Raw genomic sequence first — 14,087 nt, forward strand, 5'->3', positions numbered from 1 at the left:
ATAGTTTCTTTTATTTGTCATTTTGAGCGTGGGCTGGACAGTTCAACTACTTGGACTGGTATATTACTTTTCCATCAAATAAATCTTTGAGGATTTTTTCTTGTCATTAAATTTCCAACTCCCATTTCTCAACCTCTTCTTCTCTATCACTGCAATTTCTCATATAAGAAAGTAGCAGTGAGGTCCGTAATAACAGAACAAAGCTTTACGGACTCATTCTTTCTGACCGCATTTTAGGTCATCACTAGAGGACTACTTTCCACAGATACCTTATGCCCATGCACATAGCATCTGCCCTGACTTAAACCCATTCAAATTAGTGAACTTTAAACAAAGAATGTGATTTGGGGTGGTCTAGTTTTTAGCTGAAAAAAAACAACACATAACTTCATTTTTGATGCATACACTGCTCCCCTGACCATGAAGAGTAACTTTGTTGCTAATATCTATTTCAAACAGAATCCAGTGCAAATTCCAGGCCCGAGTACTGCACTAAATTAAGCACTGGACACAGGTAGATTCCAGGCTAACAATGGTATCACTCTGTTCATTACCTCTTTTCCAGATGATGATGAGGAATTATTTTAAGTAGAATGCACTGCACTGCAAACAAGATGAGAAATCATGAAATCCTTACTTAGGATTTTCGCAGGGAAAAATGTTCAACTTCAGTAAGGCGTACAAAGTATGGATGCAGTAAAAGCCAAATGAAACTACCAAATTGAACTGTGCACTGATTTTCACTTTTAACAGTAATGAAAAGATCACCCTTCCATTCTGAGATTTCTGTCACTGCGTTGTTGCATCACTGATGCTCTACAGAATCAAGCAGCTCCGAGAACACAGTTAGTGGTATTGAAAAAAGTGCAGGCTTGGTTCAAAGATATCTCTCAATTTAAGCAGAGAGATTAAGAACTTCAGAGAATGGGCATGAAACAGATTACTCTCTGCAAATATTCCCGTAAAAGTTTTGATAGCATGCCAGATATAAATGGAAAAAAAATCTATTACGCTTTCTATTTGATTCTGGTCATGTTAGGAGGTTAGTAATTTTGTATGGGATTCTTGAATGGCCTCTCCCTCTTCTGTGAGCAGAGGGGTTACTTCTTTCATGCTGTACATATGGTGCTCTTGAGGAACGTTTCATTCACTTGAAAACATAGTTCTGGAAACAATGTCTTACATAGGACTCTGTCCCTTGTCACATTGCTTTAGATGTAGAGGGGGAGAGCTGAAGCAGATAGGTATAGCTTCCTAGTACATTTACTTTTGATTAAAGACAATATTATTCCATTCTATACGGTAGACAGAAAATTCTGCTTTATTAACAGTCTATGGCACCCTAATGAACTCTGGCAGAACACAGAAGGAAAAGCAGATCCCTACTGAGTTGTCTGGAGGAGCCAGAGGGAACCAAAGAAAAACACAGGCAAGATGTTAACAGGAGAGCTCGGGCAAAAACCTGACTACAAAGAAAAATGAAAAGCTTATTCTAAGGGGGAGAAGTATTCTATTATTAATAATAATAGGACGCTTTTCAGTGTAGGCTTATCAAGCATGCTTTTTCTGCAGCGTTTGGAGTCAGCTACCATTGTCTATTACTATAAACACAATGTCACCAGTTAGTTTTGCCTAAGCAGCCCCCACTGGCTTGTTTAAACTGGAGCATTCCTTTTTAAAGTCTTGTTTCTTTTTTAGTTACTTTGCATGCAGTGCGAAACAGTGCACACACTGCTAAAACAGAGCTGCACAGGAGGAGGCCAACTGCATAATAATTCTTGAAGAGACTGACAATAGCTGGAATTAAATTATGCTTTCATTTTTCTTATGTTTTAATCTGATTTGTCTTAATTGCATGTTTGCAACATGTTAATTATCAGGGCTTGACATTATAGAGTTGGTATTGAGTAGAAGAGTGATTTGGCTATGAAAGTGAAATCTTCTAAATAACATATGCACACAAATGTTTGGCAACAAATTAGATTTGCAAATAAGCAAACTTTACTGCATTACCCACAGACCCAGAATTTCTAAAAATGACCGCCACAAACCCCCATGTCTCCAACAACCTTTCCTTTATCTAGCAGGATTAACAAAAACACTAAAAAAAAAACTCCTTTACAGAAAAACTACCCATTACGTCAAACCCAAATGAATGGCTTAACACACAAACTGCACACAAAACCCCCGAGCTAAGCAGAGGCACTCTCCCTGTGCTCTGTTAGTGTCCTGTCGCTGACCTATAGTGGGGGTGAGACCACACTGGAAGCAGCAGCACAATTTCTCCAAAGCCATGGAAGCTGCACCACCTCCAGCAGCTCAAAATTTGGCTCGCTAGAACCCAGCATGCACCAAGGAGGTGACAAGAGCAAATCTTAAGTGCTGAAGGTGAGGTACTCTCACATTCCTCAAGTAATTGGAAATTAGACTAAAATGTTATTAAAGAAAAAAAAAAGTGAGGAAGAACTTGCTGACACCAATTTGTCTTTGAAATACCCTTAGGTGATGTAAAAGGCTTCCCTAGACACTTCTATAAATTGTCACTCTCACCCAGATCTTGGGAGGTGTTGACTAGCCTCGGCTTCAAACGAACTCCAGGGGAGAAGCTGTGCGCTGCCTCCCTGGATGGGTTCACCGTGGGGTGGGTGCACTCGCAGCTTGGCAGCAAGTGTTTGCTGTAATTAGGCAAACACTTCGGGAGGAGCAGCTGAACAGGTTTCCACTGAACTGCTGCACCCAGTTCGGTTTGTGCTTCTGCTAATAACAACCCCCTCGCAGCGCTCAGCCCTAAGCGTGTGAGGTGCAAAAGCCAGCATGAATAATGCAGTGAGCGCCGGGTCCTGAACCCACCTTTCCTTTCATAAAGGAAGAAGCAATGCACCTCAGGTACAAAGTTTTACTCTAGCAGGGCTTAATCTTTCTTTCCTTTTCAGAGCTTTGTTACTAAGTGCTGTGTAGGTGTGAAAAGCCTTATTACCATGTAATTTTGTTGGGATCAGACTTGCAACTACCTGCTTTGCTTCATATTCATATACACAGAACGATCAAAATCTGTTTTATTTCCTAACAATAGCCAATTTTGCTATAATTATTTTAAAATCGCAAATTTCAGGAATAGTGCCCCAGTTAATTCACGGGTGGCACCTATCCACACACGACTAAAATACCTTGTTATTTATTACCTTTTCCATAATGAACTTTGCGATAAACAACTGGAAAACTAATTTGGTTTTTGACAATGCCGAACCTTTGAATAGAGAAAATCACAGAGTCGAACACAGAGTGCAGTCCTGTGTGGTAAGTGGTCGCCATAGCAACCGATAGATTTTTATGCTAAGTCTGGCCTTTAAAAACATTGCACGTTTACCACCGAGAAAAAGATGGCCTTGATTTCAAAATGATACAACAAGGATCTTGAGCGGGCATGCTTTCTCGGCTCCGTTGCAAATAAAATTAGCAGGCGTCCCTTTAACACTAAATCCTCTCAGCGCTGCGTGTCATCGTTGACGTACGTGTGGGCCCGCTTTCGGCGGGGAAGTTTTTTTTTCCCCCTTGCATCTCATTGCACGACATGGAGCCCTTTCCCCCCCAGTTTTCCCCTCCTTGTTTTTCTCCATCCCGAACGAAAATAGAACATCAAGACCTTATCTCAGTCAGTGATCATGGTGACAGAGAAAATATTATTGCGTGTTTATCTAGAGCAGTTTCAATCATACAAGCTTATAATAACTTGCAATAATGGGAGAAGGAGTAACTATAGCTGCAGTGCCTGCTACAGCCTCATTTACTTTCACTCCACACTCAAGTAACTGGCGCCCATAAAAGGGAACGTATTTTTAATAAATAAAGATCCCAACTTATGGCTGTATGCAATTGTTGACAACAACATGCTATAAAGAGTTAAGAACTATGATCATCATCATTAGTGCTTAATGAGAATTTGGTTTGTGGTATTGGAATCCCAGTAACGGGGCATTAGGGTAGACGGACGGAATTATAACTGAATTAGTCGTTTGATTTTCCATTCCTTATTACCTGACAGTATAGGGCACATGCCTGTAACGTTTAATTCAAAGCAGAATTTGCACGCTCAGGTTATTCCTCTCGGCACGGGTGTGGGATGCCTGCTTTTGGTTGATTAGGAATGCAGCCTTGAGAGCTCTGGATGAGTAGGAGGGGAAGATACAGAGACCATCTGTTGCTATTCCTGTGAAGGTAATTTCAACATGCATTCAGTCATCATCGTGACAGTAACAGCACTTCATACATAGCCTTTCACATCATCAAATGTTTGGTCTTTGTGTTCTGTTCCATCCTAACCACAGTATAAGCATCACTCTCTCACCACGCTGAATGCTTCCCCCACGATTCCCTTTGTCCAAGGTGTACTTTCCTTTCCCCACAACATAAGAAAGGTCCTCTACTCAGCCTCCGTGAACAAGGGGCATAAAACAGTCAAGTTCTGTTTACCATGAAACAAGACAATGTAACCGAATTTATTACCCTTTGTGCTGCTTTTTCCTATCTGCTGTTGGACTTCAATTTCTCCAAGGGTGATCATCAAAGCAGCAACAAAAAATAGGAGCCCCAACTGTGATGGAAACAGGCAACAAAACACAAGTTAAAAGCGTCTGTATGAAGCATGGTCCCCGGTGCATCTCTGGGGAAGACAAAAGTTTGCCCCCCTGTAGGGAAAAATTATGCTAGGAACGAATCTATCAGATATACAGGTAGCACAGCAATAAGAGGGCTGGAGGAGCTCAGGTACACCAGTGAGGCATGACAAGGTAAATACCACCCGTCATTCGTTCATTCCTTCCCTCAGGACGACTAACTACGCTGCACCTCTGAGGGTACCAATTCATCACATCAACAACGTGCTATGGTATTTCAATGGAATTTTGCTTATGGTGAACGCTGTAGCACTAACGTTAGCATCGCCGCCGCCACCACCGCCCCCTCCCATTCTCTTTTCTTCCACACAGATGGAGGAAGACTGTGCCAGAGTTATGATTAGCATAGTGTTGGAGTTATCAGAAACAACTGAGCAGTTCCTGACAGACTACTTTCCGTTTGTTATTTGATTTATTTATTTATTTCTATTTAGGAGGGAAATAAGGCATATACCAGATGAAAGGAGGAAAGATCCTCCAAGGGAGGGTCCTATCTGTCAAATGTTTCCCTTGATCCCTGATCTGCAGACGCATCTCCACAGAACTACTAATAACCGTGGTGAGCCCTGAGCCCCCTGCTTCCAGCCCAGGCAGCATCGCAGTTTCTTTGGGAGCTGTGCTCTCACAGCCTGCCTTCACTCCCTGCTTTGAAGGCAAAGAGCAAGAATCATCCAGCATTACTACCAAGGGATGCAGCAATATTTCCAACAAGTTAACAGACAAACCTTGGGATACCACTGAAAAACACACCTGCAGACGCAAAACACAAGATAAAGATTATGACACCGTACAGCATACATCCCCACACGGAACTTCTTGCCTTCACATACTCCTAGAAACTCTACTGCGTCATATTAAAAAAAATAAAATAATAATAAATCTTATTCTACCAGTACTCATAGCAATTGTGTTTGGATTTTACAGATCTTTTGTTTTCCCCACATCATAGAGAGGAAAAGTTTAACATGGCCAATTTTAAAATGGAAGAAAACCATTGTGTTCTTGGGTCCTGAATGAAATATTTGCTCTTCTTCTGTATTTTTTTCAGTGGAAAGAGAAAAAAAAAAAAAGATAATCTGAGGTCTTCCTCTCAAGAAGAGACTTCTTGTACCAATAGAGAGCTAATCTACTGAATAAGTCTGAAGGTATCTGCTTGGTGAAAAAATGAAGTGGTTAAGACACCAGCACCACCACAATGCAGATGACCTTTTTTTTTTGTTCTTAAATGGAGATGCAATGAGGTCTTTACTCAGGCGTGGCAGCATGCTGATCATATCTGAAAGTGACAAACTTGTCATCTAATACCTGCCAAATATCCCAGCTTCCACAGTTAATTACAATACAATATTCACTGCCTTCAGAGAAAAAAAAAAAAGTCAACATAAATTTGAATTGGATGGCTGGGGGAGCGAAACAGTACGCATGGTCATTAACCATCAAAATCTACACATTATGTAGGCAAGACTGAAGTTCTGCTAGCTGTTGTCCAAAAATATAATCACACTCAGACCTATTTTTGGTAAGTATTATAAAAACTATCAATGGAGCCAACTCCGAAGTTCTATTTTTTTATGCTACTGTCAGTTCCAAATGAAGAAAATGTGGCTGCTCTGGCAAAAATAGTTGATTGTTCCACATAATGAAATGCTGCTCTTCACTTCTAGATCCTATTAACTTTTACATATAAACTGTTTTAATGTAGAAACATCAGGAATCTGTGAAAATAATTTCTCGTGACAGCTGTAGGATTAAGCTCTTTTCAGATAGTTATAATGGCTAACTTCAATTGTAAATTGCTTTTAAAGAGCAGAGCATATACCGTAACCCCTCCCGTGCCTCCTACAAACCGACATCAACAAGGCATCTGGGACAAGTGTATGCCAGTAATTCATCTTAATTATTTGCCAGCAAAGCTGCCCTAATAGGATCTGTCTTTCATTTTGATTAAAATGACCCTCTGAAATGTGGTCCTCATAGAAAGTTGACAACCGAGGTAAAATTTGAACTGTCTGGCACTTCTAATTTTATCTCTGGAAACTGAGAGTGCACTTCTAAATACTCTTATATAACTGCTTCCTCTATTCCACTCTCTGTTTAGCTTCCACACCACAAAGAACCTGTTCATACCTCTTTGGTGAGCAACGATGATAAAGTCACCTTTGGTCCCTGTGACATTCTTCCCATTTTTGATTCTATGCCCCCATAGCATTATTTCTACTATTACTTGAACGTATCAGGAATTCAATACTGTAGTTAAACAAACTACTACTATGTCGTCTTTTTTTTTTTTATCGCATAGCTATGGATATGACAAATACTTCTCATGCCATCTGGTACGATTTAATCTTGCGATTTTTTTAAGGTACGAACTGATGGGGTTCATCATATTGTTCCAGTATTCAGGTACATGACACTCTCAAATACTATGTTTTTGATCATGCTGTAATGACATGATATTTCTTTAGGAACTTCTTTTATATATATATGTGTATATACATAAATATATATGTGCTTAGACTTACCATTTGCCAGAATTAATACATAAACAAAACTGACATTTACTGTCAGGACATAAGACCACAGATTTGATTTTAAAGTTATCAAGACAAAGTCTGTCAGAGTTCTTTTAACTGAAGTTTTCTCACTAGACCATAATGTGTTTCACTTCATGGTACCAGTTACACACGAAATGCAATTTCAGTATCATTATTCCAGATTAAGTCACATGTACAATTAGAAAACACAGATAATACCTTGAGAGGCTTGTATGAGGTATCAGATATGCTAAAAAGAGCATCAAGGGAAGAGCCCTGGCTTGTAAGGGCACCTGGGGAAAGGAACATTGCCAGTAGGCTGTCAGTAGGAAGATGATAACTGAGTAAATAGTAACATGAGCTGGAAAATCTGCAAAAAAACAATTTCTTGCTTTTCAACTACTCTCTCACAAATTGTTACAGAGGAAAAATAGGTTGTAACACTTCAGCTAGCTCAAATGAAAAAAGGAACAAAATAAACAAATATCAGGGGTGCGGGGTATATAAACTTCTCCCTCCATAGTTTTGCAAGGGGTGCTGGTGATAATTTCACTTACAGTCTACTTAAAAAAAAAAAAGAAAAAAAAAAGAAAAAAAAAAAAGGAGAGTTTAAAGATGTTCCAAGACAATGTGATACAATGCATAACATATGTTTAGGCTGACCATGTATCCCTGTTTTTTCACCCTTCTAATCCCATACCCTGTCAGCATCAGCCTTAAAAATAAAAATTATGAGACAAAACATTATCCCCCAGATTTTAATTTACTGTCTTGGCACATGGAGGCTAACATTTAGTAAGGTTTTGAATACTAATTCAATATTGAGTGGAAAAGCACAGGAGAGAAAAAGAGGTGAAATAAGAAGGCTCAACTTTGGAAGGATTTGCCTGGATAATGGAGTAGAGTGCACCCTCAGTAAATTTCCAGATGACACAAAACTGGGGGCAGTGTCTGATTCACCAGAGTGCCACGCTGCCATCCAGAGGGACACTGACAGGCTGGAGAGGTGGGCTGACAAGAATCTCATTAGGTAGTTCAACAAGAAGTGCAAAGTTCTGCACCTGGGGAAGAACAACCCCCATGATGCACATGATGGGGTCACCCAGCCGGAAAGCAGCTTGGCAGAAAAGGACCTGGGGTTTTGCTGGACACCAAGCTGAACATGAGTCAGCAGCATACCCTGGCCACTAAGAGGGGTAACTGTGTTCTTGGCTGCATTAGGCAAAGTATGGCCTGTAGGTCAAGAGGTGATCCTTTGCCTCTGCTCAGCACTGGTGAGGCTGCACCTCCAGTAACGTCCAGTTCTGGGGCCCTCAGTAAAAGAGAGACTTGGACATGCTGGAGAGAGTCCAGCTTAGGGCCACCGAAATGATCAAGGGACTGGAGCATCTCTCCTATAAGAAGAGGCTGAAAAAGCTGGGACTGTTCAGCCAGAAGAGAAGGCTTGGGGGGTGGATCTTGTCAATTTTTGTAAATACGTAAAGGGAGGGAGCAAAGAGAACAGAGCCAGGTTCTTTTCAGTGGTGCCCAGGGACAGGACAAGAGGCACTGGTCACACACTGTTACACAGGAGGGTCTCTCTGAACATCAGGAAGCACATCTGTGCTGCATGGGTGATGGAGCACAGGCTGCTCAGAGAGGTGGTGGAGTTTCTCTCACTGGAGAAATTCAGAAGTCACCTGGACATGGTCCTGGGCAACCTGGGGGTGGCCCTGCCTGATCATTGGATCAGATGAACTCCAGAAGTCCCTTCCAACCTAATCCATCCTATGATTCTGCAGACAGATGAGCTAAAGCCAGTTTTATTCCTCCCATCCCCGTTTCTGTGCTAAAAAGTTATTTTCTGTAATGTGCAAGACAGTTCCTTGACCATCATTTCATCTTTAAGTCAGTTAGAGAGAAATTGTTCATGTATATCAAACACAAAAAGGTCCCACGCTCCCCAACTCCATATTAAATAATGATGTGTGGTTCCCAGAATCAGGCTCTGTAGGCCTCAATCTTGTACTACAACAGTAATATGTTACCACTCTTTAACATCAGTGTAGCTTTCCCTGAAAAAGAATTGGGCTCTCAGGCAGTATGGTGCTACATACACTACATAGAATAAAATGGGATTACTCCCAGAAAGCAAAGGATGAAATATTTCCTTCTCTCCCCTCCATCTTCAGCTACCTGTTTCAGACTCCATTCTGCCCCCACCCTTGCAGTCAGCACAAGCCTTTCATGATCTGAGCTGAAATATGGCGAAAAAGAAAAAGCTTTAAGGAATGGTATTCTGCACTGTTTGATCAGACACGTGCCAAAGAAGGGAAAAGGCTGGGAACACACTGTCCAGGTGGAAGCAAAAGTGGGACTACAACCAGCTGTACCATACAAAACCACACCAATGAGGAATCGAGCAGGAAAAGGTATAGAACTTCCTTTTCTGTATTTTTTAATAAAGGTGGCATTCTGATATTAAGCTGCATTTTCATATTTGTTTGCACTCTTCGAGTTCTGAATTAGTGCAAGGAGCAGATTTTGAATGAATACAGGAGTATTCAATGAAATTGCTCTACCCCTGCACAGGTTCCTCTTATTTTTGTCTTGCCTATGATATCAAAAACCATCTTGAACACAGTGCAGTATGTTTGTTGTCATAAATCACACCCAGACACTTGGATCAGTAAATCAATACTGTTCCCATCTTCTGCAAAAGGAACAGGAGGTTGACATAACCTGAAGAGAGAAAGGGGAAACCTGCCAGCCTGCTCTAAACAGGACTCCCGAACATGAGAGTCACAAGCCCTGCAAGTTTCTTCACTCGGTAGAAAAACAATGCAACTGCTACTGACACTTGCCTCTCCACAGAAAGGTATTGTGTTTGTAGTATATAACTCTCACAGCACAGGCATCAACGCTCTTGTTCTTCAAAGAAAAAGACAGGTGGTAGAAAGAAGTCAACCACAAAAGGGGCAAGGCAGAAGCCAAGCACATCCTGTTCCAAAAGGCAAAAAGGGAATGAAAAAAAGTCGCTGATTCTTTCCACCTCCGTAGATAAACTAACAGGGCTTCTTCTTGGTGTCACAGTCACTCTGCAGAAGTCAAAATCTACAACAAGTGAGTAGGCAATGCAGCAGGACTGGCACCCTCTCTGAGTACCCAGTCCACCAGGAAACATGCCAGGAAGTTAAGTAGAATTGCGTGAATTTATTTTTTCACAAGCTTGGGAGAGAGAGAGAAGGGGAAAACTACAATAACAAAAAACAAACAAACACATACGCACAAACAAGGTGATATTTAGGAACACTGAGGCATTTTTCAATTTAATCTCAATTTCATCAAATTGCTTAGGGGGGAAAAACACCTTAAAAACCATAAAATCCCAAGTGTTTCTAATAACATTTGCTAAATGCATTCTTTATTATTATTATGATTGACTTATTTTGAATTTTTCTTCAGCTTTATTAAGGAAGACCTCAAAATATTAAAAATTGGCCAAAGGATAAGTAAAACAACTCAGTAAAAGTCTCACTTAAACCCCCCAGTAAGTGAGATTGATCCCGAAATTGTCAAGTAGATTAAAAATTCATCATTATCCCAGCTCCAGCACTGACTGACATAACTTTCTTCTACTTTCTTACGGCAGAAGGACTCCTAGGAACATTCACCTCTAAATCGTGTTAGCAGAACGGTGGTTGGTCCTCAACTGGAAGCACAGAAACAGAAATGTCTTTTACATTAGAGATACCGAATCCTATGAGAAATATTAGCTCTGAGAGTTTAGTATGTGAGGGCAGAGAGAATTCAAGTTCACTTCAGAAAAAAAGGTATGATAAAGTACAGGAAAACCTTTTCATCAAATGGAATAAGCCACTATGGAGTTAGGAAATCAGTTTTCTGGTTTTGGCTCTACCATTCATGTATCCTTGGAATCCGGGCAACTTCTGTGAATTTGTTTCTGTTTTCCCCAGTCTTTACAAAAAGATGATACTTAACAAAATGATTCAAGATATACAGATTAAAAACTCTGTGAAAGGTATTAGAAGATTTTCTGCATTTTGCCTAAGATCCAGAGTCTTAAAACCTTCTGTAATTCACAGTTCAGTGAATTATCCCAAAACATAAAAGTCTTTGGATAAAAACATTTGCATTTAGATACATTTAACCTTACATTAAAACCAAAAGATGAATAATACTTTAATGCTTGTCATATTTATTAGCTCTGCTCAAGGTGAGTAAAAGCTCTTGGGAACAGATGTGCCAGACCTTCTTCCTTCCCCATTCACTTTTTTCCCTTCTTAAACTGCAGGAGTTCAGTTCTAGCACAATTTTTCATACTTCTTTTTTTTTCCTCCTGGCACAAAAATCAGAATGCAGCAAAGACATACGGGATGAGGATAAAAGAAATAAGACCGACTGTTAAATTGACTGTATAAAGAGTGAAAGAGAGAAAAAACTGGTTGTTCAAAGGTATGTTTTGACCTATTGTGCCATAAGCCTCTATGTCATTCTAACCCAAAAATTCTCTCCCAGAGCTCAGGCTAATTATTGCTTGTATGTGTTCACAGAAGCACAGAATAGTTTAGGCTAGAAGGGACCTCTTGAGATCACCTGGTCCAACCCCACCACCCAAGCGGGTCGGTGAGAGCAGGTTGCTCAGGAAAGGGGCCAGCTGAGTTTTGAATATCAACAAGGCTGGAGACTCCCCAGCCTCTCTGGGCAACCTCTTCCAGTGTTGAGCACCTGTACAATAGAAAGGTATTTTCTTGTGCTGATTGCCACTTATCCTCAGAAGAGTCCAGCCCCCTTGCCTGCATTCCCTCGCATCAGTTATTTATATATGTTGATAAAATCTCCCCAAGCCTTCTCTTCTCCAGGCTAGAGAGCTCCAGCTTTCTTAGGCTCTCCTCACAGGAGAGATGCACTGGTCCATTCATCATCTTCATGGCTCTTTGCTGGATTCACTCCAGTAAATCCATATTTTCGTGGGCTCAAAGTGCAGAACTGGACAGAGTACTCCAGGAGTGGCCTCACCAGTACTATGCAGAGGAAGGACCACCTGCTGGCAATGCTCTTCCTCTTGCAGCCCAGGATGCCATTGACCTTTGTAGCAAGGACAAATTCCTGGCTCACAGTCAGCCTGCCGTCTATCAGTACTCAAAGGTCCTTCTCTGCAGAGCTGCTTTCCAGCCAGTCGGACCCCAGCACGTACTGATATCTGGGGTTATTCCTTCCCAAATGTAGGACTTGGCATTTCCCTTTACTGAATTTCATGTGATTCCTCTCTCAGCCCATTTCTGCATCCTTCTGAAGTTCATCTGAATGGCAGCACAGCCATCTAGTATATCAACCACTCCTCCTGGTTTGGCATCAGCTGTGAACTTGCAAAGGGTGCACTCTGTCCCATCATCTGGGTCACCAACAAAGATGTCAAATAGCACTGGCCCCAGTATCGACTCCTGGAGTACAGAGCTATTGACCTGCCTCAAACTGAGCTTTGTGCTGCTGATTGCAGTCCTCTGGGCCTGGCTGTTCAACCAGCTTTCAGGTCCATTTATATAAGCTGCACTTTGTCAGCTTGCCTGTGATTTTGTTAGGAGACACTGTGTCAAAAGCCTTACTAAAGTCATGGGAAACAACTACCACTGCTCTCTCTCCCCTTGTCAACCAAGCTAGTCATCTCACTGCAGAAAGCTATCAGGTCAGCGAGGCATGATCTCCCCACCAGAAATCCTTGCTGACTACTCCCAGTCATCTTGTTCTTCACGTATTTGGAAATGGTTTCCAGGATTAGTTGTTCCATCACCTTTCCAGGAACTGAGGTGAGGCTGACCAGCCTGTAGTTCCCTGAATCTTCTTTCTTGCCCTTCAGGAAGGTAGGAGCAACATTTGCTGTCTTTCAGCCCTGAGGAACCTCTCCCAGTCACTATGACCTTCCTAAGATAACAGCGAGTGGCCTTGCAGTGACAGTCAGCTCCCTCCGCACTCATGAGCACAACCCATCAGGCCCCAGGTCACAGGTGCTGGGTTTGCTGAAACGTTCCCTAACCTGGTCCTCCTCCAACACGAGTAAGTCTTCCTTGTTCTAGACTTCCCTGCTGATGTCTCAGGGACCTGGAATTACTGAAGGCTAGCGCTACTAGCAAAGACTGAGCCAAAGAAGGCATCAAGTACCTCAGCCTTTTGCCTGTAACATGGCACAAGGTCTCCTGTCCCATTCAGCACTGGGCCCACATTTTTCCTAGTCTTCCTTCTGCTGCTTATGTACTTGAACCCTTTATTGTTGCTCTTCACTTCCCTTGCCAGATGCAACCCTGGGTCGGCCTTAGCTTTCCTAAGGCTATCTCAGCACAAATAGCAACTATATACTCCTCCCGAGTCATCTGTCCTTGCTTCTACCCCTTGCACGCTACCTTTTTTATATGCTTGAGTTCAGTTAGGATTTTCTTGCTCATCCATGCAGACCTTCTGTCACTTCTGCTTGTTTTTCTGCTTCTCAGGACAAGCTTTCTTGAGCTTGAAGGAGGTGATCAATATCAACCGACTCCTCTTCCCTCCACAGTCATATCCCAAGGGATTCTTCCAAGCAAATCTCTGAAGTGGCTTAAGTTTGCTCTCCTGAAATCCAGGGTTGTGCTTCTGCTTTTTGCCCCGCTCCTTCTTAGGATACTGAACTCCACCTGATGGTCACTACAGCCAAGGCAGCCCCCAACTTTCACACCCCCGATCAGTTCTTTCATGTTTGAAAGTATCAGGTCCAGCTGATCAGGTCTGCTGGTGCAGATAAAAGCTGCACAGATAATTGTAAGAGGCTTGATAGCAAGCTTACACATTCTTTAAAAGCTACATCATAAAAGACATTGCGAAACAATCAATAGAAAAGAGGCAGACACAC

General features: G+C 41.7%; 1 long non-coding RNA gene across 1 annotated transcript in view; it reads left to right on the forward strand.

Annotated features, from left to right (window-relative positions):
- Positions 1-2,503: 2,503 nt before the first annotated feature.
- The window catches only part of LOC308194064, a 30,866-nt gene continuing 19,282 nt past the window's right edge, over positions 2,504-14,087 (forward strand). Inside the window, exons 1-3 of the long non-coding RNA XR_013950222.1 lie at positions 2,504-2,886; positions 7,036-7,076; positions 9,379-9,618. This is a non-coding gene — a long non-coding RNA (uncharacterized lncRNA). The remainder of the gene's footprint in view (positions 2,887-7,035; positions 7,077-9,378; positions 9,619-14,087) is intronic.

The sequence above is a fragment of the Anser brachyrhynchus genome, assembly GCF_964034855.1.
Source record: "Anser brachyrhynchus genome assembly, chromosome: 4".
NCBI classification, from domain to species: Eukaryota; Metazoa; Chordata; class Aves; order Anseriformes; family Anatidae; genus Anser; species Anser brachyrhynchus.